General features: G+C 42.7%; 1 protein-coding gene across 20 annotated transcripts in view; it reads left to right on the forward strand.

Annotated features, from left to right (window-relative positions):
- NRCAM (neuronal cell adhesion molecule) overlaps positions 875–26,493 on the forward strand; it is a 309,770-nt gene continuing 284,151 nt past the window's right edge. For 10 of the 20 annotated variants that reach the window (XM_018047203.1, XM_018047206.1, XM_018047205.1 and 7 more), the window contains exon 1: positions 875–1,035. The gene's annotated coding sequence lies outside the window, so the exon portion shown is untranslated. The remainder of the gene's footprint in view (positions 1,036–26,493) is intronic. The other 10 variants (XM_018047211.1, XM_018047214.1, XM_018047216.1 and 7 more) reach the window with 2 other exon arrangements.

The following is a 26,493-nucleotide window of genomic DNA, read 5'->3' on the forward strand; positions in this document are numbered from 1 at the left end:
TGGTCAAATGGTCAAGTGAGGTGATGCCTGGTGGTTGGGAAGCCCAGGGAGGCCAGGCCGCAAATCTGTGTAGATTGCTGAGGAGCTTGAGAGTAAGGCTAGGGATCTTGGACATCAGCTAGCATGCAGCTCAGAGTGGGCTCCGGAGCCTGAACCTTGCAGCCCGCAGTGTGTTGGCTAAAATACTACTCATTTAGCAAATCGTAACTCTCTTTACCTTGCAAATAATTCTCCATAAATGCTCTCAAATCTGAAAAATAGGCGAATGTGAACTAACCCTGTTCTCTGGGACCAGAAGATCCAACTCCCGCCCGGGAACAGACAGCTAAAGCTTCCTTCTTTGGAAAGAAGAGGTGCAAAACAAAAAGACGTCAGTTTCAACCATCCCAACTGGTGAGTTTCGAAGAAATTAAATGCTTTAAAAGAAGGTGTAGCCGGGGCAGACCACAGACCTCGCACAGAAACCTCAGCCCGGGAGAGTGGTGTTTCAAAACCACCCATTATTTTCTGGAACATCTTTTGTAGCCAAATTCCAGATCCCAGCTACCTTCGTTCCCGGACGCTCCCCCCGCCCCCGCCCTCCCCGGGTCTCCACCCCAACCCCGACAGCCACCACCTCACGCGCTGGCAGGATGACGTGGGTTGGTGACGGCGCGGCCGCTCAGGTGAAGGGCCACCCAGTCCCCGGAGGCGCTGGCGGCCAGAGCCCATTCGCCGCAGCACCAGCTGAGGAGGGAGGGGAAGGGGCGGGGGAGACCGGAGGGGAGGGGGAGCGCGAGGAGAGGGCGGATCGCGCAGCGGGCCCCGCGGGCGGAGGGAGAGCGGCGCACGGGGAGGGGCCGGGAGGGCGCATCGGCGGGGGCGCGCGGGCGCCGGGCCAGCCCTGCTTCGCCTGGGTCGCCGGCTGACGCGCGCTGCAGTCGGAGGCTGAGCCGCGCCGGGACAAGGGACGGCGCACGGCTGCCGGAGGTACAGCTTCGTCGGAGACTGAAGGCACCGGCGCTCGGGGTCGCGCGGTGGGCGCGGCGTAAGAAAGTGAGTAGCTCGGTGCGTGGCTGGCAGTGACACTCGGTCCTGCTCGCGGGCGACGGCTGGAACGGAGGAGGGCGCGGGGGGCGGCCGTGTTGTCACCGGGACACCGGAATACCCGGGCTTCCTAGAGCCGCGCCAGCTCTGCCTGCGGCAGGGCCAACCTGGTCCTCAACTCCCCCCTTCTCCTCCGGAGCCGGGTGCGGGCCAGGCTGAGATACAGCGGCGTCGTCGGGCCCCCCATCACTCCCCAGACTGTGTCCAACTTGTGCATCCGTGCCCCCCACTTTCCGGGAAGCCCTGTCTGGAGGTGGCTCTGGGGGCCGTTGGGCCTGGAGAAACTGCTGGAGTCGGCACTGCGGCTTTCTGGGCAGGAAAGCGGAGGGCACGGGCTGTCACGCCGCAGGGCCGGCAGGGATGGGAGCGCAGGTGCAGAGCCGGCGCGCTCGGGCGTCTGCGCGTTCCGGCTCCGGTGGACACAGCTGGGCGTGGGCTTTGTTCCGATGCGCTCACACCTGCGCGGATCGCCGGAGTTCAGGGGCGAGCCGACCTCCACTCTCCCCAGCCTGGAGAGAACTTGGGGAACCAAGGATGGGAGACAGGAGAGTCACCCGAAAGCAATAGGATGGGAGGCTTTCCGAAGGCTTTGTCAGCCCTACAGGTGCAGGTCCCCGGGGCCCCGGCGCCTCGCCTGGCCTCTCGGGGCTAGGACTTGTTGGGGCTGGCTCGCCGGAGCTTGAGGCTGACTCAGAAGAGCTCCTTTCCTGCCCAGGCTCCCTCCGGTGGGATCTGGCAACAGCTTCGCTCCGGGATGTTGTGTTGAGCTGGCCGTCACCGCAGGCTCGGAGCATCCATCTCCCGGCGAGCGCCATCTGTGCAGCGCACCGCCCCCGGCACTGGGCACGCCGTGCGGGTGGGCGCCGCAGCGCGCTAGTCCCCGGCCATACAGCAGCCCAGCCATTCCCTGCCCACATCTGCCCGTGAGCAGAGGGGAAACCCGGGTGCCGCTGTGCAAGGAGTCATTTCTCCCAGAGCTGTGTACTCTGGGCAGCAAGCACCACCAGAGGGTTCTCTCTGGACCGGGAGCGAGGGGGTTGGGAGGGGTGGAGAGGGGTCAGGTTGGTGAGCAAGCCGCTCCCCTCCCCTCCGGGTCACCTCCCCTCCCGCCCGCCACCCGGCCCGCAGCAGCATCTTCTGTCCCCCGCGCGCTCCGAGGGGCCGTCCCTGCGCAGTTGCGAGCGAAGGGGGAGGGCGCCGAGCGCTGGCGTGCCATTCCCACCCAACCTCTCCCCTGTCGTTTTCACTCTAGCAGTTCCAGCCAGAGACTGCATCCAGCACAGAGCAGTCAGTCCTAAGAGCAAAGTGTTCTTTTCCTTCCCGATCCCGCGTGATTAAGGCGCAGAGGTGCAGCTATGAGGGACGGGACCTCTCCTCGCCCCAGGCGCTAGCGAGAAGAGATGGAGGAGACAGTCCTGCGGCCGGAGACAGCTCTGCACCAGCAGCTCCCCCTGGGGCTCTCCAGGAAGGAACACTGAATACAGTGAATAGCCACTGAATACAAACGTATGGAAGGAGGCTGGGCTACTTTGGTTCACACTGTTTTATGCCAACCATGCCCTGTTATTAAAATATTGTAATAATAGCTTACTAGTAAATGAGACCTGCCAGGAAGTACTGAAGTGGATTTAGGCAATTGGATACTTTCATCTTTACTGGTAATGAGAGTCTGAGCGCGCGCCGGAGGTGCGGGACGCTGTGCATGTTACATGTATCTATCATCTCAATATTCACAGCAGCCACATTTAAAAATTAGGAGACTGGAGACAGGTCAAGTAACTTTCCCAAGGCCACATAGGAAGTGAGGAAGCAAGGATTAGCTTCTTGCCCATCCAGGACTGAAAGTGTGGCCTTTTGGAAGCTTGTCATCAGTTCAGGGGAAGCCTAAAATCACCCAGTGTTCAAAATCAGGGACATATTGTAAGCCCATTGAAGTCTGGCCCCTGCAGACCTCACAGTAGCAGTCAATATTGTAATTCAGTGAACTGTACTGTGGAATAGCCTTTTTACTGCGCTGTATTGCCCTTCAATTCCTTTACATGTGCCTTTATTTCTGTTAGCTTTTAAGTACTTGGCTGTTAACCCACAATCCAACCAGTTACAGTCACTGGACTGTCCTTAGTGACTATGACCCCTTGCTATTCCAGAGAAGCTGAGAGGTTCCTGGCACATCAGAATTTTTGAGAAAACTTCTTTTTCTTTTTTGAAGAAAAGGCAAACATTTCCATTTGGCATACATACATTTCGATTTCAGGTCCCCAGCCTTAAATCTTTTTACTGTGGCAGTTTTCCTCCTCAAATTGGATGTTGATTTTGAATAAGACCCTAGTAAAGCATCTTAGGAAAGCGTTAGCTGTCCTAAGTGTTTGAGTGGGGCACATTTATAAAGATGCTCCTTGTTGACTGAAAGAAACAAGAATTTGAAGGAAAGTGAAATCAGCTCTTCCTGGAATAGCTTTTAGGATGATTATAATTGACTGACCAATTGGAAAAATGAGTTCATTTTGCTTTCTTAATCCTACTGACTCATGGTCTTTTTTCAATTTGCCTTTTACTTTGTTACAGGAAAGTTGCTAAACATTTCAGGCAATGCAGGGATTTCAGAGCTGTAAAGAAAACACTGTTCCTTAACCTTTGGGTTTCCAAATGAATACAGCGGGGCTCAGAGAGGTCACCCAGCCGACTAACACAGGGTAGTGGTGAGGTCTTTGGGCTGTAGGCCAGTCTGCTTACAACGCAGCAGGGACAGTAAATGAAAAGCAAAGTCGTCTTTGGAAATGGTACTTCTGGTGAGGCTGATGTGAGGATGCGTTGGGTGTGAGTGCTTCAGGAGGGTGAGACGGTGCTAAGAATGTGTACACTTGGGCTGTAGAAAATTTCCTTAAGAATCATTTCAAATAATTCTTTCATGTAGGATAGTTTTCCTTGTATGATCAGTTAAATAGAAATAGAACCTGTGGATATGATGTAATGTATGTACAAGGGAGCTATTTAATGCCCCCCCCCCATGAAGCTTTTCTGGTAAAGAGATATTTTCATTCATTCATTCATTTATTCACATTTACTGAGTGTGTGGCCTGCTGTCCTAAGCCCTGGCGATGCAGTGTTGAGTAAAGCGGAGCTCCTGCCCTCAGGGAGACTAATACTGGTTTTTATCATTTATGGCTACAGACTTACACAGATTCTTTTCCCACGTATCATAATATACAGTTGATAAACTTGCATAGACGAATACGTGGTGTAACTGTTCAAGTCAAGAAACAGAACTTTATGAAGGTCCAAGAAAGCCCTCTTGTGGCTCCTACCGGTTATTACGTTCCCCTGAGGGTAACCACCAATACACCAGGCTTTTAATTCCTGATTTTCTCACCATGAAATCAGAAGGTCTTTGTCTTAGTTGGCTTGGGCTGCTGTACGGAGCACGTAGATTGGGCAGCTTATAAACAGACATTCATGCTCTTGTGACTGTTCTAGAGTCTAGACGTCCGAGACCAGAGTGTCAGCCTCGGTTCTGGTGAGAGCTGTTTCCCTGGCTGGCAGATGGCTCCCTGTGTGCGAATATACCCTTTCCTCAGACTGTACCTGTGAAGAGTTCCCTCTCTTCCTCTCCTATAAGGCCGTGGAACCTATCGGATTAGGACCCCACCCATATAATCTCATTTCACCTTGTGGCTTAGTCTCTAAATCGTGTCCAACTCTTTGCAACCCCATGGACTGTAGCCTACCAGGCTCCTCTGTCCATGGGATTTTCCAGGCAAGAGTACTGGAGTGGGGTGCCATTTCCTTCTCCAGGGGAACTTCCAGACGCAGGGATTGAACCTGGGTCTCCTGTGCTGTAAGCAATCTCCTGCATTGCAGGAGGATTCTTTACCAACTGAGCCGCCAAAGAAGCCCCATTTCACCTTAATGACCTCCTAAAAGTGCTCTGTCTCCAAATACAGTCACGTTGAGCCTCAGGGCTTCAACAGATGGCTTTGGGGGCCACAGTTCAGTCCATAACTGCCGATTTGCTGCCTCTGCCAGCAGCCTTGGGAGTCTCATCCTCGTTTCCAAAGAACATTTCCCATGTGAGAAGCATGGTAACCCATAGCAGATTCACCTAGAATATGGAGCTCCTTGGGTATTCTTTTATAGGACATTTTGTCTATTTGTATCCAAAGACTGCTTGAGGTCAGCCTTCAAATACTAGTGTGTGTGTGTTAGTTGCTCAGTCATGTCGGACTCAATGCGACTCCATGGACTGTAGCCCGCCAGGCTTCTCTGTCCATGGGGATTCTCCAGGCAAGAACACTGGAGTGGGTTGCCATGCCCTTCCCCAGGGGATCTTCCCAATCCAGGGACTGAACATGGGTCTCCTGCATTGCAGATTCTTTACTGTCTAAATCACCAGGGCTGAGATGGTTGGGAATGATTGGAATTTACAAAATACATTTAGAAGTACCTTTGCTTTTATGTTTCATGCTTTCCCCACCTCAGGGAAGCCAGAACTTTCCTTCCCTGTGGCCCCTGCCAGCTCTTGAATATCATGCTACTATCTGTCTTTACATTGGACACCCCAATTACCTCATGAGTGGAATCATACAGTATCTGTACTTTTTCTACTGGCTTAAGTCACTTAGCATAATGTCTTCAAGGCTCATCCATGTGTCAGAATTTCCTACCTTTTTAAAAACTGAATAATATTCCATTGTATGTACACACGGTGTTTTTTTAAATACATCTGTCAATGAACCATTGGGCTGCTTGCATGTTTTGGCTATTGTAAATAATACCGCCGTGAACATGGGTGTATAGATCTATCTTTTCGAATCACTGCCTTCATTTCTTTTAGGTATATACCCAGAAGTAAGATTGCTCAGTCGTGTGGTGGTTCTACTTTAATTTTTTGAAGAACCACTGTTTTCCATGGCAGCTGTTTTCCATTTTACATTTCCAGGAGCAGTGCACAAGAGTTCAGTATTTCTGCATCTTCACCAACACACACATGCTCTTTTCTTGATATTAGCCAGCCTCATGGATGTAAAGAACTATAACTGTTACTTTTGAAAGGCATAAGTTAATATAACATGTATTATGAATAAGCAACTCACAGTGTTTTACAACTTAATGGTTTATTTTTTTATCAATAAGGAAATGTGTGGTTCCTTCCAAGTGTTAATTGAGCCTATACTTTGTGCAGAGCATGAAATGGATGCTGTGGGATATGTGTCTTAGTCTGGGAGAAACCCAGCCTTGGAGACACACATTCATGTGATTTTTTAAAAAAAATGTTGAATTAGAGTATTATATGTCTATAGTTCTCTTGTCCTAAGTGATTTTTGCTCTGAGGTTAGATTCCATGTTGGGCTTCCCCTGTGGCTCAGCTGGTAAAGAATCCACCTGCAATGCAGGAGACCTGGGTTTGATCCCTGGGTTGGGAAGACCCCCTGGAGAAGGGAAAGACAGTGTTCCAGCCTGGAAAATTCCATGGAGTTTCAAAGAGTCGGACACGATTGAGCAACTTTCCCTTAGATTCCATATGAGTATGCTTTTATATTACTAAAACATTTGACACATTATTTTAACCCAGATGAAGAGTACATTTGCCTCATATCTGAAAACAGAAAGACAGCACACTGACTATTTAGGGATGTGCTTGAGTTGTCAATTACAAGTCTGTGTTAGGCATTTCTCCCCACCACAGAATCTTCAAAGATGACAGAGTAAACTGTCACCATCCAACTATAATTGCATAGCTGAGCTAATAAGGAAGATGTGGTGTCAATGTCATTGACCTATTTTATCGGCCTACAAGCTTGAAACTTCAAATGAGAAAAGGTTAATTTTTAAACGTCTGATACAGGGTTTCCCTCAAGTGACTGAAAATCTAGTGAATATAAGAAATGCCAGGCAAAGACAGAAATATAGATCAGTGGAACAAAATAGAAAGCCCAGAGATAAATCCATGCACCTGTGGGCACCTTATCTTTGACAAAGGAGGCAAAAATATACAATGGAGAAAAGACAATCTCTTGAACAAGCGTTACTGGGTAAACTGGTCAACCACCTGTAAAAGAATGAAACTAGAACACTTTATAACACCATACACAAAAATAAACTCAAAATGGACTAAAGATCTAAATATAAGACCAGAAACTATAAAATTCCTAGAGGAAAAACATAGGCAGAACACTCTCTGACATAAATCACAGCAAAGTCCTCTATGACCCGACTCCCAGAGTAATGGAAATAAAAGCAAAAATAAACAAATGAGACCTAATTAAACTTAAAAGCTTTTGCACAATGAAAGAAACTATAAGCAAAGTGAAAAGACAGCCTTCAGAATGGGAGAAAATTATAGCAAACGAAGCAACTGACAATCTCAGAAATATACAGACAGCTCATGCAGCTCAATACCAGAAAAATAAACGACCCAATCAAAAAATGGGCCAAAGAACTAAATAGACATTTATACAAAAAAGACATACACATGGCTAACAAACACGTGAAAACATGCTCAACATTACTCGTTATCAGAAAAATGCAAATCAAAACCACAATAAGGTACCATCTCACGCCGGTCAGGATGGCTGCTATCAAAAAGTCTACAAACAATAAGTGCTGGAGAGGGTATGGAGAAAAGGCAACCCTCTCACACTGTTGGTGGGAATGCAAACTAGTACAGCCACTATGGAGAACAGTGTGGAGATTCCTTAAAAACCTGGAGATAGAATTGCCATATGACCAGCAATCCCACTGCTGGGCATGCACACTGAAGAAACCAGAATTGAAAGAGACACATGTACCCTAATGTTCATTGCAGCACTGTTTACAATAGCCAGGACGTGGAAGCAACCTAGGTGTCCATCAGCAGACGAATGGATAAAGAAGTTGTGGTGCATATACACAATGGAGTATTACTCAGCTATTAAAAAGAATGCATTTGAGTTGGTTCTAATGAAGTGGATGAAACTGGAGCCTATTATACAGAGTGAAGTAAGTCAGAAAGAAAAACAGCAGTACAGTATATTGGCACATATATATGGAATTTAGAAAGATGGTAACGACAACCCTGTACGCAAGACAGCAAAGGAGACAGATATAAAAAACAGACTTTTGGACTTTGTGGGAGAAGGTGAGGGCGGGATGATTTGAGAGAGTAGCATTGAAACATGTGTATTAACATCTGTGAAATAGATGAGCAGTCCGTTTGTTGCATGAAGCAGGGCACTCAAAGCTGGTGCACTGGGACAACCCAGAGGGATGGGCTGGGGAGGGAGGTGGGAGCGGGGTTTGGGATGGGGGAACACAGGTATACCCATGACTGATTCATGTCAATGTATGGCAGAAACCACCACAAAACTGTAAAAAATTACCCTCCAATTAAAATTTTAAAATTAATAAAAAAGAAGTGCCAGTGATAAAGGCAATAAACCTACAAATGCTCGTCTACTCCACATACTGTTCAAATGGCTTATTCAGGTTAAAAACAGAAATGACAAACAAATCTTACCCTGTCTTAATTGTTTCCTGGTTATCTTCCATATTGTTCCCTGCTAAAGCGTTATTTAATTCACAGGAAAGTGAAAATGACACATTACTCTCCAGTGAAAATGATACTTTAAAACTTTCTTCCTGGGACTTCCCAGGTGGTCCAGTGGTTAAGAATCCACCTTTTAATGCAGAGGATGCAGGTTTGATCCCTAGTCTGGAAACTAAGATCCCACATACTGTGGGACAGCTAAGCCTATGTGCTTCAACTAAGACCCAGTGCCGCCAAATAAATAAATAAAAATAAATAAATAAAATAAGAATTAGAAAGATTCTTCTTATTAAATGATGATAGGAAGGGCTGGAAAGAATATTTTGAGTATACATCCATATTTATATGTGTATTTGAATTTTCTGATGTGCATGGCATATTGTTTCAAAGTCCTCTGGAATCAAGAAAATAGATTCCCAAGGCCATCTGAGGGAATCCTGTAGGAGGTCTTCAACTGTGTAATATGCAGTGAATTTGATTTATCTTTCTCAAGTGGGCTGAGAGCATTCAAAAAATTCAGTAGATGTATTCAACGCGGACTGATCATTTCTCCAAATTTCAACTTTAAAGCTAATTTCATGCCACTTTTCAGTGCCCTTGGCATTTGAATGGCGTGATTTACAGCATACATTTTGGACGAACATTCCAAACTCCTGTTAAACACCCTTAACAGATTCTCTCTCAAGGGAAAGGGAAGGGGAAATGTAGTAATCTTCCATTCGTTATGCCTTTAAGGTAAAAATGGACTGTCGAAAGTGTTTCGTCCTGGAGCTTTTGGGTCTTTGAGGAGGGATGGCTGGAGCTGGTGCGCCGCTGCCTTCCAGAGCCTTGTGCGGCTTTTCAGTCCCTCACCTCAATAGGGAGCTGAAAGGACAAAAGTGAACAAAGGAGGTCTGTTTTGCCTGCCCCACTTGCTGGGCTGTTGTCTTGGCCCTTTTCAGTGAAGGAGGGGCGGGGGGAGCTGGGTCAAAGTTGAAGAACACTGAAAAGGAATTCAAGCTGCATGTTGAAGTTTGAATTATAGCTTCAGTTAGAGTGCCGAGTAGATTAGTTTGAATTGAAATTTTTGAATCTGGGGAAGCTTAAGTGACAGATGGTGCTGGAACCACATCCAGAGAGCTAGATATTGAGTGCCGAAGCTAGGCACTCTGTAAACATCTAGTTAACTGACAAAAGTTTTCAAACTGTAGGAAGTTCAGTTCGATGTTGTGTGCCCCATTAACACGCTGGGCTGCGTGAATTAGGGGAGGCCCCTGCATCTGGCATACACTCAGATACACTGGTCCTCCACTAATTGCATTGCAAATACTCTTCTGGCTGGCCTGCCCCTTCCCCACTAGGCTCCAGTGAAATAAACACAGAAATGCCCAATCAGCATCCCTTGTAAAATCTCATTACAGTGTTTTGGTATTGATTGTTGTGATGTATGACAAGATAAATCTGGCCTAAATATTGACTATTCAGTGCTGTTTCCTATATGAGTGTATTTATGCAGAGTAATTTCAGCTTTCTGCTTCTTGTAGGAGTCCATCACCATTATAGGTTCTATTGACATTTTTAACACAGTACATGATTTCTTCATTCAGTTTGGTCAGGAGCATCTGATTTAGAATATTTCTGAAGGAGAAGTCAGCTGTGTATATAACTGGAATAATATAGCTACTGGGAAGTCAGGGTTATTGAAATAATTTGGGGGTAATTTGTGGTTTTTAAAATGTTTTATTTTATATTATAGTTGATTCATAATGTGTTAGTTTCAGGTATACAGCAAAATGATTCAGTTATACATATACGTGTATCTATTCTTTTCCAAATTCTTTTCCCATTTAGGCTGTTACAGAGTACTGAGCACAGAGTTCCCTGTGACCATTTAAATGACTTGATGATATAGTCTTGTTCTGATGGTTAGTAGCATGATAGTGAAAAGCCTTTTTATACACATTTAATACATTCAAATGAATAGTTCTGCTGTTAGCAAAATAATGATGAAATGATGGTAATATGAACAAAACAGTAAAATAAAAATTTAGAGATAATTAATATTGTAATATAAACAAAAGTGAATGGACTTCAGATTTGATTATATAACTTAAACCACATGTTGTATTTTACATAAATCATGATATATACTTTGTATGTCTCATATTAATAGATTTTAAGGTAGCTTGCATTTTCATAGTTGGGATAGGGTTTAAAAACTCCATGGCTCTGTATGTGTTTCTAGTAAGAGTTACCGTGGTACAAAATCATAGTGGAAGGTATAATACATTAAGGGCTTATTGCTGTCCCCGGGCTCTGAGGGGACTCATTAAACAGCAGGGAGGGTGGGAATTTGCAGTCAGATTTATTTGCTTGGACTGGGATTGGAAGAGTCGAGATTAGTGAGTGTGAAGGATTCAAATGGAAGGAAGGCTCAGGTGAGAATTGTGACGTCCCAGAGAAGTGTCCTCTGGCAGAAGGAGTGAGAGACATTTTAGGTAATAAGGAGAGAGTGAAAGAGTGATGGAAAGATAATAACTTATGCATAAAATCTGAAAAGAAGAGAAAGAATAAAAATGTTTGTGTCAATTGCTTGGCTAATGGAGACTAATCTCCATAGCATCCAATACCAAATACATTTTTAATTTTTAAAATTTAAATATAGTTGATTTACAGTGTTGTGTTAGTTTCAGGTTTGAATTGAAACCTGTAGCAAAGTGATTCATATATATTTTTAAATATTCTTTAACCTTATAGATTGTTATAAGATATCGAGTATGATTCCCTATGCTATACATTAGGTCCTTGCTGTTTGCCTGTTTTATACATAGTGGTGTTATATGTTGATCCCAAACTCTTGATTTATCCATCCCCTCCTTCCTAAATATTTTAAAAAGATTTTATTTTTCCACTTTAGGTCACTGAAGTAACTTGACATTAGAAAATAGAAATAACTCATAGGTCACTCTGCAAAACAAAAACCGATAGTACATTATTTATTTTGGGAAGAAAAAGACATTGAACAGAATTCACCAGGAGTCGAAAGGTTAGTTCTTTCAGCATAACACAGTTAAATTCTTGGTGAGATCATCTCTTCTCTCCAGCTATTTGTTCCTCTATATACAGATGGCTCCAGCTAGAGAAAATTAGATATATGAAAATGGGAACTTGCCAGGCAGATTTGGGGTGATTATTCAGGTTAAACAAGATTCTTCACTTTGCACAAAGATGATATAATGAGTGTGTGTGTATATGTGTGAGTGTGCGTGTGTGTGTGCGCGTACTAGTCACTCAGTCCTGTCCAACTCCGTGTGACCCCATGGACTGTAGCCTGCTAGGCCCCTCTATCCAGGCAATTCTCCAGGCAAGAATACTGGAGTGGATTTGCTTCTATTAAAGTTGAATTCAGAAATAGTTTTTCAAGACTATCTAAAAAGTAGATGAATAAAGAACATGATAGATACTAATACCAAGTGAAACTCAAGCAAATAAGGCTAAATAAAAATCAGTGAAGAGGTGGACAGGTGGTAGGTGAGGGGAACTGCCTTGATTGTATGAGAATATTTGCACTAGATAACATTGAGAGGCCAATTCTTTCATGAAAAAGGAAAGCTGATAACAAAGTCGTCATCCAGATAACCCAGGCATTTTTGGCTTTGCTCATAATAAAATTCTGTCGCTTTCCCCAGTCTTCTAAGCATGGAAACCCAGTGGTCTGTTCCACGAGGAACCTCAGCTGCATTTCTCATGCGTGGTAATGTATGTGCACGAGTCCCCATGTTTGATGAATGAATGAATGTACGAATGAATAACTGAATCCATGAATGTTGCAAAATGTCAAGTGGATATTTGGTTGGAGAAAATTAGGGGCATTTTGTCCCCCGCCCTGTTTCAGGACATAAACAACGAAGTCTAGACTGTGGAAAATCCCACATTCATAATTTCATGCCTGGATTCTGTATGATTATAATTTGTTTCCTGGATCTCAATTAAACAGTTGAGCAGGCAGGTGAAATCACTCCATCCAGAAGGGTACCATTTTTGAAATTGCCACTGTGGAGCCCTAAATGACATCCTTGTGACCCAAAGAGTTCTCCTGTAATTTTCTACCTTTTCTGGCAGCTGGCGATTCCAGATTTGCACAGGGCTTTCCTTCCCTTCACTGTCTGAAGCTGGTGCTCGCCATTTCTCTCTGGAGGTCTCTGGGTGGCTGCACATTGATTGAGCTGAAGCACTTTTTGAGATTGATTTTCACCCTCTGAACTGGAAGAAATCAGAAGTGAGGCATACAGTACTGAAATGCAAAGTGGAAAAAGGCTAGTGTGGGAAACACATCAGGAGAGCTCAGGCTGCAGCTTTAAAAATAGAACTTTCTGCTTTGGGGTTGGCTATTGAGTACTCCTATCTGTACTTTCCTTTATATTCCAACTCAATAAGATGTGAGTTGAGTTACAGCATGGTCTTTCCCAACTAGTTAGTGGGTTTTAGAGAGTGATTGTGTTCAAAGCCGTGGGTCCACTTTTGAGAGATCGCTGGAATGAATTTTTTCCTTGAATTTTGGGAAGTACTGGGTTACTCTGCATAGTCTAAGAAATGTTGCTACACCATGTGATTTTGGATAAGTTGCTTAATTACTTCATTCCCTTTAGCTGGAAAAGGAAGATAAACAACATCAATTTTCTCATCATGAACCCTACCTCATGAGAGCATGTCAGTAGGAATGATGATGATGAAACTGAAAGAGATAAAAGACAAGTCAATCTGTGTTCTTATTAACTAGAATGTGCCAGCTGTTTTATTCACTATAATATTTGACCAGATTTGCTTCAGAGATATCTGTGTATCAAACAACTATGTCTGCTTGATTTTGAATAAATGAAGTGATCTCATGCCACAGTCTGTGGGCTTGGCACCCTTTCTAGTGCTTCATGGTGGACTGTTTTCAAAACATAAGCTATATTCTTAACTTCAACAAATGATAATATACCTGTGAAAGTCAAATTGAGTCAATATGATAAAAAGGGTGTAAATTCAGCAAATACATTTTTTTCCAATTGTGTTTAATGTCATCATACTCTTTTGAAAGCTGTTTTATTCCAAGCCTTATTCTATTTATATTTTTCAAGAGGACAATCAGTAATTTTTTGTGTCGGCCATGACTAACTAGCAATACCGCAAATCAATAAAGCATGAAACCATTTTAATAAATTCATCCCACTCACAAACTGCATGTGCTTAGAGGTTTGATATAGAGATATATACAATGAGGTTTGTGAGCAGGTTTCTCTGTATATCATTGTTTGTATTTACTTTGTGCCTTTGCACCTCAGACAAGACATAGATGCTTAAAAATAATAGCCATATAAGCACTATGGAAGACAATATGGAGGTTCCTCAGAAAATTAAAACTAGAAGACCATATGATCCAGCAATTCCAATTCTGGGTATTTATCCAAAGGAAATGAAAACAGAATCTCGAAGGGCTATCTGCACCCTCATGTTTATTGCAAAATTGTTAATAATAGCCAAGAAATGGAAACTGCCTGTCCATCAACAGTTGAATGGATAAAGAAGTTGTGGTATCAATATATATATACATGGAATATTGTTTAGCCATGAAGGAAATCCTGCCATTTGTGATAGCATGGATGAATCTGAAGGACATTATGCTAAGTGAAATAAGCCAGACAGAGAAAGACAGATACTGCATGATATGACTTATATGTAGAATCTTTAAAAAAAAGAGTCAGACTCAGACAGAGTAGAAAAGTGGTTGCCAGGGGCTGGGGGTGGGGATATAGGAAGAGATTAATGCAAGGGAACAGCCTTTCAGCTGAAAGACAAATAGAATCTGAGGATCTAATGTATAACATGCTGACTATAGTTGATAATACTGCTTTGTTTCTAAGAGAGTAGAAGTTATATGCTCTCACATCAAAAAAAGGAAATATGTGAGGTGATAGGTATGTTAATTACCTAGATGGGAGAGATCGTCTCACAATGTATACATGTATCAAATGACCACAATGCACACTTAAATATCTCACAATTTTATTTGTCAATTACACCTCAGTAAAGCCAAAACACAGTAGTCCTCATTGAGCTGAAATGGGAGCTTTAGAAATGGGAACATGTTCTGGGTCAAGGATGCACCCCAGATTCATGTGTTGAAGGCCTGACTCTTAATATCTCAGAATGTGACCTTATTTGAAGATGGGGTCATTACAGTTAAAATGAGGTCAGTAGAGTGAGTCCTAATTCATTGAGTAGTGTCTTTATAAGAAGAGGAAGTTTGGAGGCAGGCACAGTGGGAGAAAGCTTTGTAGAGATGAAGTCAGAGACCTTACAAGCAGAGGAATACCAGATATTGCAGCAAAGCACTAGCCGCCAGGTGGGCACATGGAACATACTCTTCTCCACAGCCGTCAGAAAGAGCCAACCCTGCTGCCACCTTCATCTTGAATTTCTAGCCTTCAGAACTGTGAGACCATAAATGTCTGTCATTTAAGCCACCCAGCCTGTGACTCTGTGACAGAGCCCTAGGAAACCAATACAGAATGTGATAATACAGTCACCTGTTTCTAAGTCTATCCCTTGCAAATAAGAAGGGGTGAAAATATAGCCTCTTCCCATGTCTATGTCCATATCTATATCTATCAGCGTCTACTTTGTATACCAAAGAGCTGTTGTTCAGTCACTCAGTTGCTTCCTTCCACTCTTTGGGACCCCGTGGACTGCAGCACACCAGGCTTCCCTGTCCATCAACTCCTGGAGCTTGCTCAAACTCATGTCCATTGAGTTGGTGATGCCATCCAACCATCTCATCCTCTGTCATCCCTTTCTCCTCCTGCCTTCAATCTTTCCCAGCATCAGGGTCTTTTCCAGTGAGTTAGCTCTTTGCATCAGGTGGCCAGAGTATTGGATCTTCAGCTTCAGCATCAGTCCTTCCAATGAATATTCAGGGTTGTTTTCCTTTAGGATCGACTGATTTGACCTCCTTGTGCTGTCCAAGGGACTCTCAAGAATCTTCTCCAACACCACAGTTGGAAAGCATCAATACCAAGGAGTATGCGTATAGAAAGCACAGGAATACTGGGAGTGGTGAGAGAGTATTCATTTGGTTCGCTGGACAAATGTGAAGTTGGTGGGTTAATCAGTGGATTACTCTTTTTGAGTGTAATCAGGTTGACTCCAACTTGGCTGCCTTTCTTGTGTAAATTGTCATCTCTTGAAAACTTCAGGGGGCATATTTTGTGGAAATCTCTGCAGGTTACCCTGGCTGCTCCGTGCCAATTGGGACGAATCTCTTGACTTGAAAACCAGTGTGGTGGCTGACATTTCCTGCTGCTGAGGAAAACAAAGGTGTGACTGAGCTGCCAGTCTGCCTCAGTGGGCGTGCTGCTTCAGCAGGACAGGGTGACGAGCAGCCCTATGGAGAACGCTCCAGCTAACTCTCATTAGGCAGCACGTCTGTCTGGTTCAGAAAGCAGGATGGCCAGGCACTTTTAATCAACTTGAATATTAGTTGGAATGAATTGGCAACTCGGAAGCCATTTTAGCTGGTCCTTAATGTCTGTCCACTGCTGTACATGCTTCACTTCCACCAGCGCCAGGCTTGTCTGTCTTGGATGGTGAGTGCCTTCACGGCATCCATGCATGCTCTGTCACGTCTGCCTCTTTGCAACCCCGTGGACTGTAGCTGGCCAGGCTCCTCTGTCCATGAGATTTCCCAGGCGAAAATACTGCAGTGGGTTGCCATTTCCTTCTCCAGGGGATCTTCCTGACCCAGGGATTGAACCCACTTGTCTTGCATCTCCTGCATTGGCTGGCGGATTCTTTACCGCTGCACCATCTGGGAAACCCTCCTTCTTGGCGGTGACCCTAATTATTAGTGCCATGTGTACGGCATTTAATGAACTGCCTCATCTATAGAGGGGCCCACTTGTTTCAAATCATATCAGTGAGATGATTTTGGAGGAGGGTTCTTGCGATGAGCACCAAGGACTTTAAAACCTCTGAGTTTCTGTGATTCAGGAATTTCATTTTAATATGTAAATCATTTGCCAATTTGCAGTCTGGTGGCTCAGACAGTAAAATATCTGCCTACAATGCGGGAGACCCGGGTTCAGTCCCTGGGTCGGGAAGATCCTCTGGAGAAGGAAATGGCACCCCACTCCAGTACTCTTGCCTGGAAAATCCCATGGACGGAGGAGCCTGGTAGGCTACGGTCTATGGGGTTGCAAAGAGTCAGACATGACTGAGCAACTTCATTCACTCACTCTGGAGTCAGGAAAGGCTAATGAAAACTTGTGAGTATCCAGCAGGAAATAATTTGGAATCAGGCTGTTACACTTTTGCAGGTTCTTACAGCTTCTCTTTTCCATTCAGGGCAATGAGGTGTCAATGGAGTGAAATGTCCAGGGCTCTAGAGGGAGCAGAGGGCTGGTAGTGGTTTGTTTCTGAAAATCACCCTTTCAGTATAAACTCATTAGGTCTTTTAAATATTTTCCTTAAAAGATAATTTTGTGATGGTGGTTTGAAAGATTTATGGGAACCATTGTAACATTTGGTGTCAACCAAAATGTACTTGCAAATGTGTTAATATGGGGCTAGCAGTGCCAGTTCTAGCATAAATGAACTACCTTTTAAATCCACGTTATTATTCTGACTTGTTTTGTCACACTAAACTCACATCTTAAAATTTTATGCTCAGATCTACACTCTCTGATGCAAAGAACTGACTCATTTGAAAAGACCTTGATGCTGGGAAAGATTGAAGCAGGAGGAGAAAGGGATGACAGAGGATGAGATGGTTGGAAGGCATCACCAACTCAATGGCCATGAGTCTGAGTGAACTCCGGGAGTTGGTGATGGACAGGGAGGCCTGGAGTGCTGCAGTCCATGGGGTCGCAAAGAGTCGGACACGACTGAGTGACTGAACTGAACTGAACTGAACACTCTCATTTCCAACAACTCTGGATGCACAGAATGCATCCCAGGAAAGCAGTTACTGCCTGGAAAAATGGGAAGAGCCCTGCTCATCATCTGAGCATAATTTCAGCCCTCGCCATTCCTTCTCCAGTCCCCTCTCCAGTTAGGAGTGGGGCCAGTGATGAATATGCATGTGTCACACACCTGTGACCAAGAGAGCCGCCATCAAGGAGGGGGCAGGGTATCAGTTACTTGACATGGATGACTCGCGGCAGCTGCTGTCTGTGGCCCACGGGCTCCCTGCCCTGCCCGACAGCTGCAGCTCACATCCTGCTATCAAACCACCTCGGCCACCTCCATCAGAAAAGGGGCCGAGCCTGTAACCCTTCATGGGCAGCCTGCTTCCGTGGTGAGATCTAGATATAGATATATAAAGATGCCTCTCTGAATTTGAGGAAATGAAAGCACAATGATTTTACAACATTTTACCATTGATAAATGACAGTCAGCCCTGTCATTTATCAACTTACCAGTTGCTTATGTATATAAAGCATCTTACATGAATGATCTCATTTAGTCTTTATGATTTTGATCTTATGACAGCCCTTTATGTCAGAGGCCAACAGAATCTTTCTGTAAAGGAACAGAGAGTAAATATTTTGGACTTTGTAGGTCATGCAGCCTTTCCCAGTCCTAGACAATATGGAAGTGAGTGGCATTCCTATACCCCGATAAATCATTCTTTATGTGATGGGCCAGATTTGCCCCGTGGGCCATAGTTTGCCTTCCCTACTTTATGCTATTTTGCCCATTTTACAGATGAAGAACAGAGGCTTAGGGTGTTTAAGTGATGGATAAGAATGGCACAACTCTTCAGATGTAGAACTGGAATTCTAACCCAAGGAGTCTGACCCCATCCCCTAGTTTTATCTCCTAAGAACCGCTGTGTTATCCTGCTTTGAGAAATGACAAAGAATGGAATTTTAGTTTCCGCATATTGCAGCTTATAGATTATGACCCAAACTTCTGGGAGAAACCTTCATTTCCCTTAAAAAACTTGTGTAGGGAAAAGTATCATTTCATATCCTGAAGATGTTGTTTAGGTAAAGTAGAAAGTCTGACCAAGTTAGCCATTCAGTCGTGTCCGACTCTTTGCAACCCCATGGACTGTAGCCTGTCAGGCTCTTCTGTCCGTGGGATTTTCCAGCCAAGAATATTGATGTGGGTAGCCATTCCCTTCTCCAGGAGATCTTTCTGACCAAGGGATCGAACCTGGGTCTCCTGCATTGCAGGCAGACTACCGTCTGAGCCACCAGATAGTCTAATCCATAGCATATTCAAATCATGGGACTGTGCCCTCAGGTAATTGAATAAAGCTTTTCAGATTCTCCGTATAACTTAATGTTGTGATCATTTTCATCAATAGGTTTGTGGATGGCAAATTACCCTAATTTTAAAGAATATGTAAATTGTTACTTTTTAAAATGTGCTTAGACATTGGTGGTCCATATGTTACACAGTCAGATGACTCTGGCACATTCCCCAGAAAGCTTTTTATTTTTACAGAAAGCAAATTATGTAGAAGAGTTCCTTCCGTATTCAATAGAAAGCCCTTGAATTAGTTTTTGTTTTCCACGATGGACAGCTCCTTTTGTATTTTATTTCTATAGTAACAGTTAAGTTTCAAACTTGAGAACTACACACCTATAAGATAACCATCCTGTTGACTGTTGTTGATCATCCCCTTGGGGAATTTGTAATGCTCCATGGTGTCCAGACAGCACCTGAAGTCGAATTTCACAGGCCTGCAGTGTGTGTATAACACATACAGCAAGCTCTTATTTCGGAACAGACTGAAGTTAGGAAACACTTAGTTTTAGGCAGTAGTTCAGTGCACAAAAAATACCATGAGCAGCCCAACTTCAAAGCCATTCCTGGGACACCAGGAAGAGTTCCAGAACTCACAGTTTCTGACCTCTGGGTGAATGAAACTTCAGGCAGTATGCAGCTGGCAAAGTGGAGGCTTCATGTGACCCAACATTGTTGCCCATACTTTGAGGGAAGCTCAAAATGGGACTACTCCCTGGTGGAGAAATCAGAGAGTGGAAACTCTTGGGGGGGGGGTAACCCTATTCTCTTTGGAAATGTGAAGTCTTTGAATTGACTGAGCCTGCATTCATTACTAAGAAGGCTGACAGGGGAATCAAACCCAACTAGTGGAAAAGTTGACTGCTGTGTCCCTGTGAAGTGGTTACTATGAATTAACTGATTAGAAAAAGCATGATTGATCAATGCAAATTTTTTCCTGTTGAGTTATTTCCTACAGAAGATAGTCCTAAGATTTAGTTTATTTAATTAAAAAAAAAAGTAGCCCAAATAAAAAATGGAATTATGGTACTATTGACAACTTTCACAGGATTTTTTTTTACAGCTGTATCGAAGTGTAATTTACATATCATAAAATCTATCCATAGTACATATACAATTCAGTGATTTTTAAAATAAAATTGTGACTTGTACAGCTATGGTAACCAGATTCTAACTGGCTTTGGAGACTCTTTCCCCTGTAAAATACCCTCCCTGAAATTGAGGCCTGAGAATAAGATGGCATGGCACTCCCATAATTAGGTTACAGTATATGGCAAAGGTGAAGGGATTTTGCAGATGTAGTTCAGGGTCCCAAGTCAGTCAGTTATGAACTGATGGAGAGGGAGATGATCCTGACTGGCCCTTCAAAGGGGAACCTCTCCCACTGTTTTTGAAGGCTCTTCTATCCATGCTGTGAATTACTTATGGAGAAGAGTGGCTGCAGTCCTTCAACCACAAGGAGCTGAGTTCTGTAACAACCTGAGTGAGCTTGAAAGGGGACCTGGAACTCCAGGTGAGAAGGTAGCCTGACCCGCACCTTGATGGACTCAGTTTAGCTATACCTGGACTTCTGACCTGTGAACAACTGTGATATAATAAATATGTTGTTCTAATAAGTCTCTAAGTTAGTGGTAACTTGTTGTATGGCATAGGAAACTAGTATAGTAACTGTCACCATAATCCAGCTTTGAATATTTTTATCACTTCCAGATTTCCTTGAAGCTATTTGCAAAGTCCTCTCTCACTCCAAGGCAATCACTGATCTGCTTTATCTCTCTACAGATTAGTGTTTTCTGGACTTTTCCTATTAATGGGATCATGCAGCATGAAATCTTCTGCATCTGTCTCCTGTCATTTAGCATAATGTTTTGAGGTTCCTCTATGCGGTAGCATGTATCAGTGGAATTCCAGTTTATATGTTCAGCAGTGGATGGACATTTGGATTGTTTCAATTTGGGGCAATTATGAATAATGCTGCTGTGAACATTAGCATGTAAGTCTTTGTGCTGATGTTTTCATTTCTTTGTGGTACTTAGGCATGGAATTGCTGTGTTGTATGGTATATTTATGTTTCAGTTCAGTTCAGTCACTCAGTCGTGTCTGACTCTCTGCGACCCCATGAATCGCAGCACGCCAGGCCTCCCTGTCCATCACCAACTCCCGGAGTTCACTCAGACTCATGTCCATCAAGTCGGTGATGCCATCCAGCCATCTCTGTCGTCCCCTTCCCCTCCTGCCCCCAATCCCTCCCAGCATCAGAGTCTTTTCCAATGAGTCAACTCTTCACATGAGGTGGCCAAAGTACTGGAGTTTCAGCTTTAGCATCATTCCTTCCAAAGAAAGCCCAGGGCTGATCTCCTTTAGAATAGACTGGATCTCCTTGCAGTCCAAGGGACTCTCAAGAGTCTTCTCCAACACCACAGTTCAAAAGCATCAATTCTTCGGCGCTCAGCTTTCTTCACAGTCCAACTCTCACATCCATACATGACCACTGGAAAAACCATAGCCTTAACTAGACGGACCTTTGTTGGCAAAGTAATGTCTTTGTTTTTGAATATGCTATCTAGGTTGGTCATAACTTTCCTTCCAAGGAGTAAGCGTCTTTTAATTTCATGGCTGCAGTCACCATCTGCAGTGATTTTGGAGCCCCAAAACATAAAGTCTGACACTGTTTCCACTATTTCCCCATCTATTTCCCATGAAGTGATAGGACCAGATGCCATGATCTTCGTTTTCTGAATGTTGAGCTGTAAGCCAACTTTTTCACTCTTCTCTTTCACTTTCATCAAGAGGCTTTTTAGTTCCTCTTCACTTTCTGCCATAAGGGTGGTATCTGCATGTTTATGTTTAACTATTTAATAACTGCCAAACACTTTTCTGTAATGGCTGTATCATTTTATTTTCCCATCAGCAATGTATGAGGGTTCCAATTTCTTGACATCCTTGCCTGTCTTTTTTATTATGGCCATTCTAGTAGATGTGTAGAGATATTTCATTGTATATAGTTTTACTTGCATTTCCCCAATGACTAATAATATTAAGCATCTTCTCATGTGCTTGTTCGCCATTGATATGCCTTCTTCAGTGAAATGTCTAAGTGATTTTCCAGTTTTTTTCAGCGGAGTCGTATCTTGTTTTTCTTGATTTGTAAGAGTTTTAAAAAAATATATATGTACATACTGGATATAAGTCTGTGATCAGTGATTGAAAGTGTTTTCTCCCACTTTGTGGGTTGATTATTTTTGTTGATGGTGTCCTTTGAAGCACAAATTAGTCCGGTGTATTTTTTTCTTCTGTTTCTTGTTCTCTTGATGTCATATCTAGTTCATTTCTTAATCTAGAAGTCACAAAGTTTTCTTCCTTTATTTTCTCCTAAGAGTTTTATTATTTTAACTTTTACATTTAGCTTTTATGGTCTATTTTCAGTTAATTTTTATATATAGTGTAAGTTAAGTCTGAATTCTTTATTTTGCATATGGGAATGCTGTTGTCCTAGTATCATTCGTTGGAAAGATTATTCTTTGCACATTGCAGTGTCTTGGCAACTTTGTTAAAGATCAATTGATAATAAATGTAAGGAATTATTCCTGGATTTTCAATTATGCACCTTTGATCTGTCTATTCTTATGCCATGTCATTCTGTTTTAATGTTTTTCACTTTAGTAGCTTTTGAAATTAGATGGTATAAATCCTCCAGCCTTTTTTCTGTGTTAGTTGCAGTCTATACATTTTTCACTTCAGTTGCATTCCTTAAATTATGATATTATTGATTTGGTTGGGCTTATGTATGCTGTTTCTTTTTATTTTCTGTTTGTTTTATTTCCTGTTTGTCTCACTGATTTTTCTTTACTGATTTTTTTTTGTGTTAAGTAATTTTTAAAGCACCATTTTTATCCTCTGTTGAAGTTTTTACTTTTTTCTTGAATTATTTCATAAGGCATATGATACATGGATCTTATCATGCCCTACTTCAGAATAGAGCTAACTTGCTTCTAATAAAATATATAACTTTGCTTCAGTATATCTTCTTTTCCTCCTCCCTCCTTTGTACTGTTTAGATTACCTTTATATATGTTATAAACCTTCATTCAGTGCTATAATTATTGCTTCATAACATCTTTGTTTACCTTGAAATATCTTTTTTTGCTTTGGTTTTGAAAAACATTTTTGTGGGATATATTCTTGGTTGACAATTTTTTTTTTCAGCACTTTATGTCATTCTGCTGCCTTCAGGCCTCTGTTGTTTCTGATAAGAAGCCATAAATTATTTAAATTGCTGTGTCACTGTAGGTGATGAGTCCTTTTTCCCTCTGCTGCTTTCAAGATCTTTCTTTACTTTTGGTTTTCAAAAATTTGACCATGATGTTCTGAGATACAGATCTCTTTGTGTTTATCCTGCTTATAGTTCATCAACTTCTTAGCTGTGTACATTATTATATTTCGTCAAAGTTGGGAAGTTTTTTGCTATTATTTCTTCTATTTTTTTTTCCTTTTTTCCCCCTCTCCTGTCCTTTAGGGAGTACCACTGTACTCATGTTGGTGTCCCACAGGTCTTTGGGACTCTACTTTTTTTTTTGTCCTTCTTTCCACTCTTGACTTTTTTTTTTTTTTTCTGTTGACCAGTTTTAATATTCATTGATTTTTTCTTCTGCCTTCTCAAATTTGCTGAGTGCCTTTAGTGAAATTTTGGGTTACCAGATATTGATCTTTTTGGCTCCAAAATTCCCCTTTGATTCTCTTTTATAATTTCTTTATTTTATCAAGGTTCTGTATTTGTTGATTGTCATCACGTCTTCCTTTATGTTTTAAACATGGCTTTCTTTACTTTTTGAGCATATTTACAATACCTGCTTTGAAGTGTTTGTCTGCCAAGTCTAACTTTTAGAACCATGCAGGGACATTCTCTATTGATGGTTCCTCCCCTCCCCATGCATATGGGTTATACTTTCTTTTTCTTTGCATGTTTATTTATAAATTTTTTGTTGAATACTTGCATTTTAGATATATAATAGCCATGGTGGAGTCTCCATTTTCCCCCTGAGAAATTTGTAGTTGTTGTTTAGTAACTTATTTGTATTAAATCTGTGGGATGCCTCCCCTACAATGTACAACTGCTGATATCTCCACTCAGTTTCTTTTTATTTTAAAACATTGTGTTTTAAATTAAAACATTTATTTTAAAACTAGAAGCCCAGCTTCCTAGTGTTTGCTATTGTGCCTGTATAGCTTAGTCGTCAGCCAGTGATTGCTCAGAACATTTGATTGCTCACATCAGAAGTTATGTTCAAACATCTCCAGCCAATAAGGCTCCCACTCTCTGCTGATGAATTCGTCTGTGCCTGGGGAATGCATTTGAACTTGGTGTCACTCTCAAGTCTTCCCCTAGCTTTCACATTCTGCCGAATCCCATTGTGTCTACCATGTGCAGGGTCCAATGGCCCTGGGTATGTGGGTGGTTTGAACCTCTCTAGTCTTTGCCATCATTTGCACATCCTTCACCAACAGTATATGTGAAAGGCTTTTTCTAGCCCCACATGTGGGGTTTACCTACTGAAGTCCCTGTTAAATTCCTGATTGGTCCCTCAGTTCTTTATTTGCTGTAAACAAAATTTCAACCTCAGGCTATCCAATCTTCACTTTCTAGTAAGAGCATGTACTTTGACCACGAGTGCTCCGATCAGATGAGTGCACTCTGGGAGGTGCAGTGAAGCTGCTGGTTTTCACAATCTTTTCTGCCCAGACTGAATGAATTACCGCAATGTAGAGCTGGTTTGGGGATCGGGAGGCCTGGGATGAAAGCAGATCCAGGCAGCCACACTGCCACAGACTCACTTTCCTGACCCTGAGTTCAGTGAGTTGTCACAAGTAAGTGCTCTGGTTATTGGCTGCCTGGGTCAGTTTCCAGAGCACTGAAATAAATGGTTGTGGTTTATAGTTGCTTTGGGGGGAGAGAATTTGTCAGCCTCCTCACTGTCCTCGTCATAACTACTTGTCTGTTCTTTGAAGGTTCATTATCAGAATGAATGGACCCAGCAGTAAATTTGAGACACTAATATGTTTACGTTGTTTAAAGGATAGATTTGCTTCTAAAATGCACTTTTATAAGCATGGTAAATTGTAGAACAGAGATAAAAGAACTTTAATATGGTTAGACATGGGCTCAAGCCCGTCTGAGCTGCTTGCTATTCCTTATATAACTTGTTTAACATCTAGGAACCTGTTTCTCTGTTAGTGAAATAGGGACTACAGTACCTGCTCTATAGTGTGGTTGTGAGGATTAATTGAGATAATTAAAAATACTGAGGATAGGGCTTAGTATCTAGGTAAAGGCCAGTTCCCCCTGTACAGGGTCAGCAAGTGATTAATGTTGAATTATATATATATTTTATATATATTTCATAATATATTATATATATATATATATATTTCTTTTAAAGAATGAGGTCTGGCACTTGTTTTTTAACAATTGGAAAATTAGACTCTGAGAAGAAAGGTTAAAGGTGTTGGAACTGAGTCACCAGAAGAACAGAAAGCAGGGAGAGACGTCAATGAAAGGATACTGAATAATTAATGTAGAAATGGATAGAAATGCTGATGAGATTAATTGGGCGGGGTGGGGGGAGCAGAGAAAACCTGCACAAAGAAAAGAGGCCAGTAAGAGCTCTCTGCCATTAAGTCTTTAGCTCACCTAGAATGGAGGGAAGCTGGGAACAAGGATTACATTCTGTCTTGTCTCCTTAGAACTGCCTTGCCCAGTGCTCACAGCCGGTGCTCCGACTTGACCACCCTAGGAAGTGGCTCTCGTCCTTCACCTTCCTTCTCATTTCTTAGGCATTTTCTCCCAGTCCAGAAAGAGTCTCTGAGTGTACACTGTCAAAAAATTATCATTCATATTGACCCTGCATGAGCCCCAAAGATGAAGAGTGATGAAAGAAGGATTCATTGATCAACTCTCAGGTTGCCAAGGAAGTACTAATACTTAGATACAGGAAAGATATCTGGAGAACCGCCTCGCTTTAGTAATGAGAACTGAGGCCCCGAGAGGGTCTGTTTCTTGCCCGAGCTCACAGAGCGGTTACATGGCAAAACCAGCGTGGAGGTAGATCATTTGCCTTAGGATCAGCCTAATTGCTTGTGCTTTCACAGAATTTATCAGTAGGTCTAAACACTGGTGCTAGGCCTGCAAGATAATGGCTTCAAGGCTCAGTAAGATTTTTCTTCTTCAACAAAAAGCACATTCATAGCAGGATGCCTGTTTGTTCAGGAAAGTGGGCTAATGAATTTTAGAAGGATTTTTAACAAAGATTGGAACAAAAAGTATTCAGATAATTAAAACTAAATAGACTGTCTGGGTCCCTGGATATTCTAATTTAGAAGAGAATTATAGCGTCTGTGACACACTGACTAGACAGTCAATAAATGTGACTGACCGAGGTTGCTTGCATGCCAGCGCAATAAAGGGATTCAAATGTGGATTGAATTGAATGTGGATTAGAACGGCAGGTCAGAGATCAAGTGCTAACATATAACTACCCATCTACCCTCCCCCAGATAATAAATAACATTGAACTTAGCCGTCCTCCCACTTCCTAAGCAGTCTATTCTAT

This window comes from Capra hircus, chromosome 4, assembly GCF_001704415.2.
Source record: "Capra hircus breed San Clemente chromosome 4, ASM170441v1, whole genome shotgun sequence".
In the NCBI taxonomy this organism is placed as follows: domain Eukaryota; kingdom Metazoa; phylum Chordata; class Mammalia; order Artiodactyla; family Bovidae; genus Capra; species Capra hircus.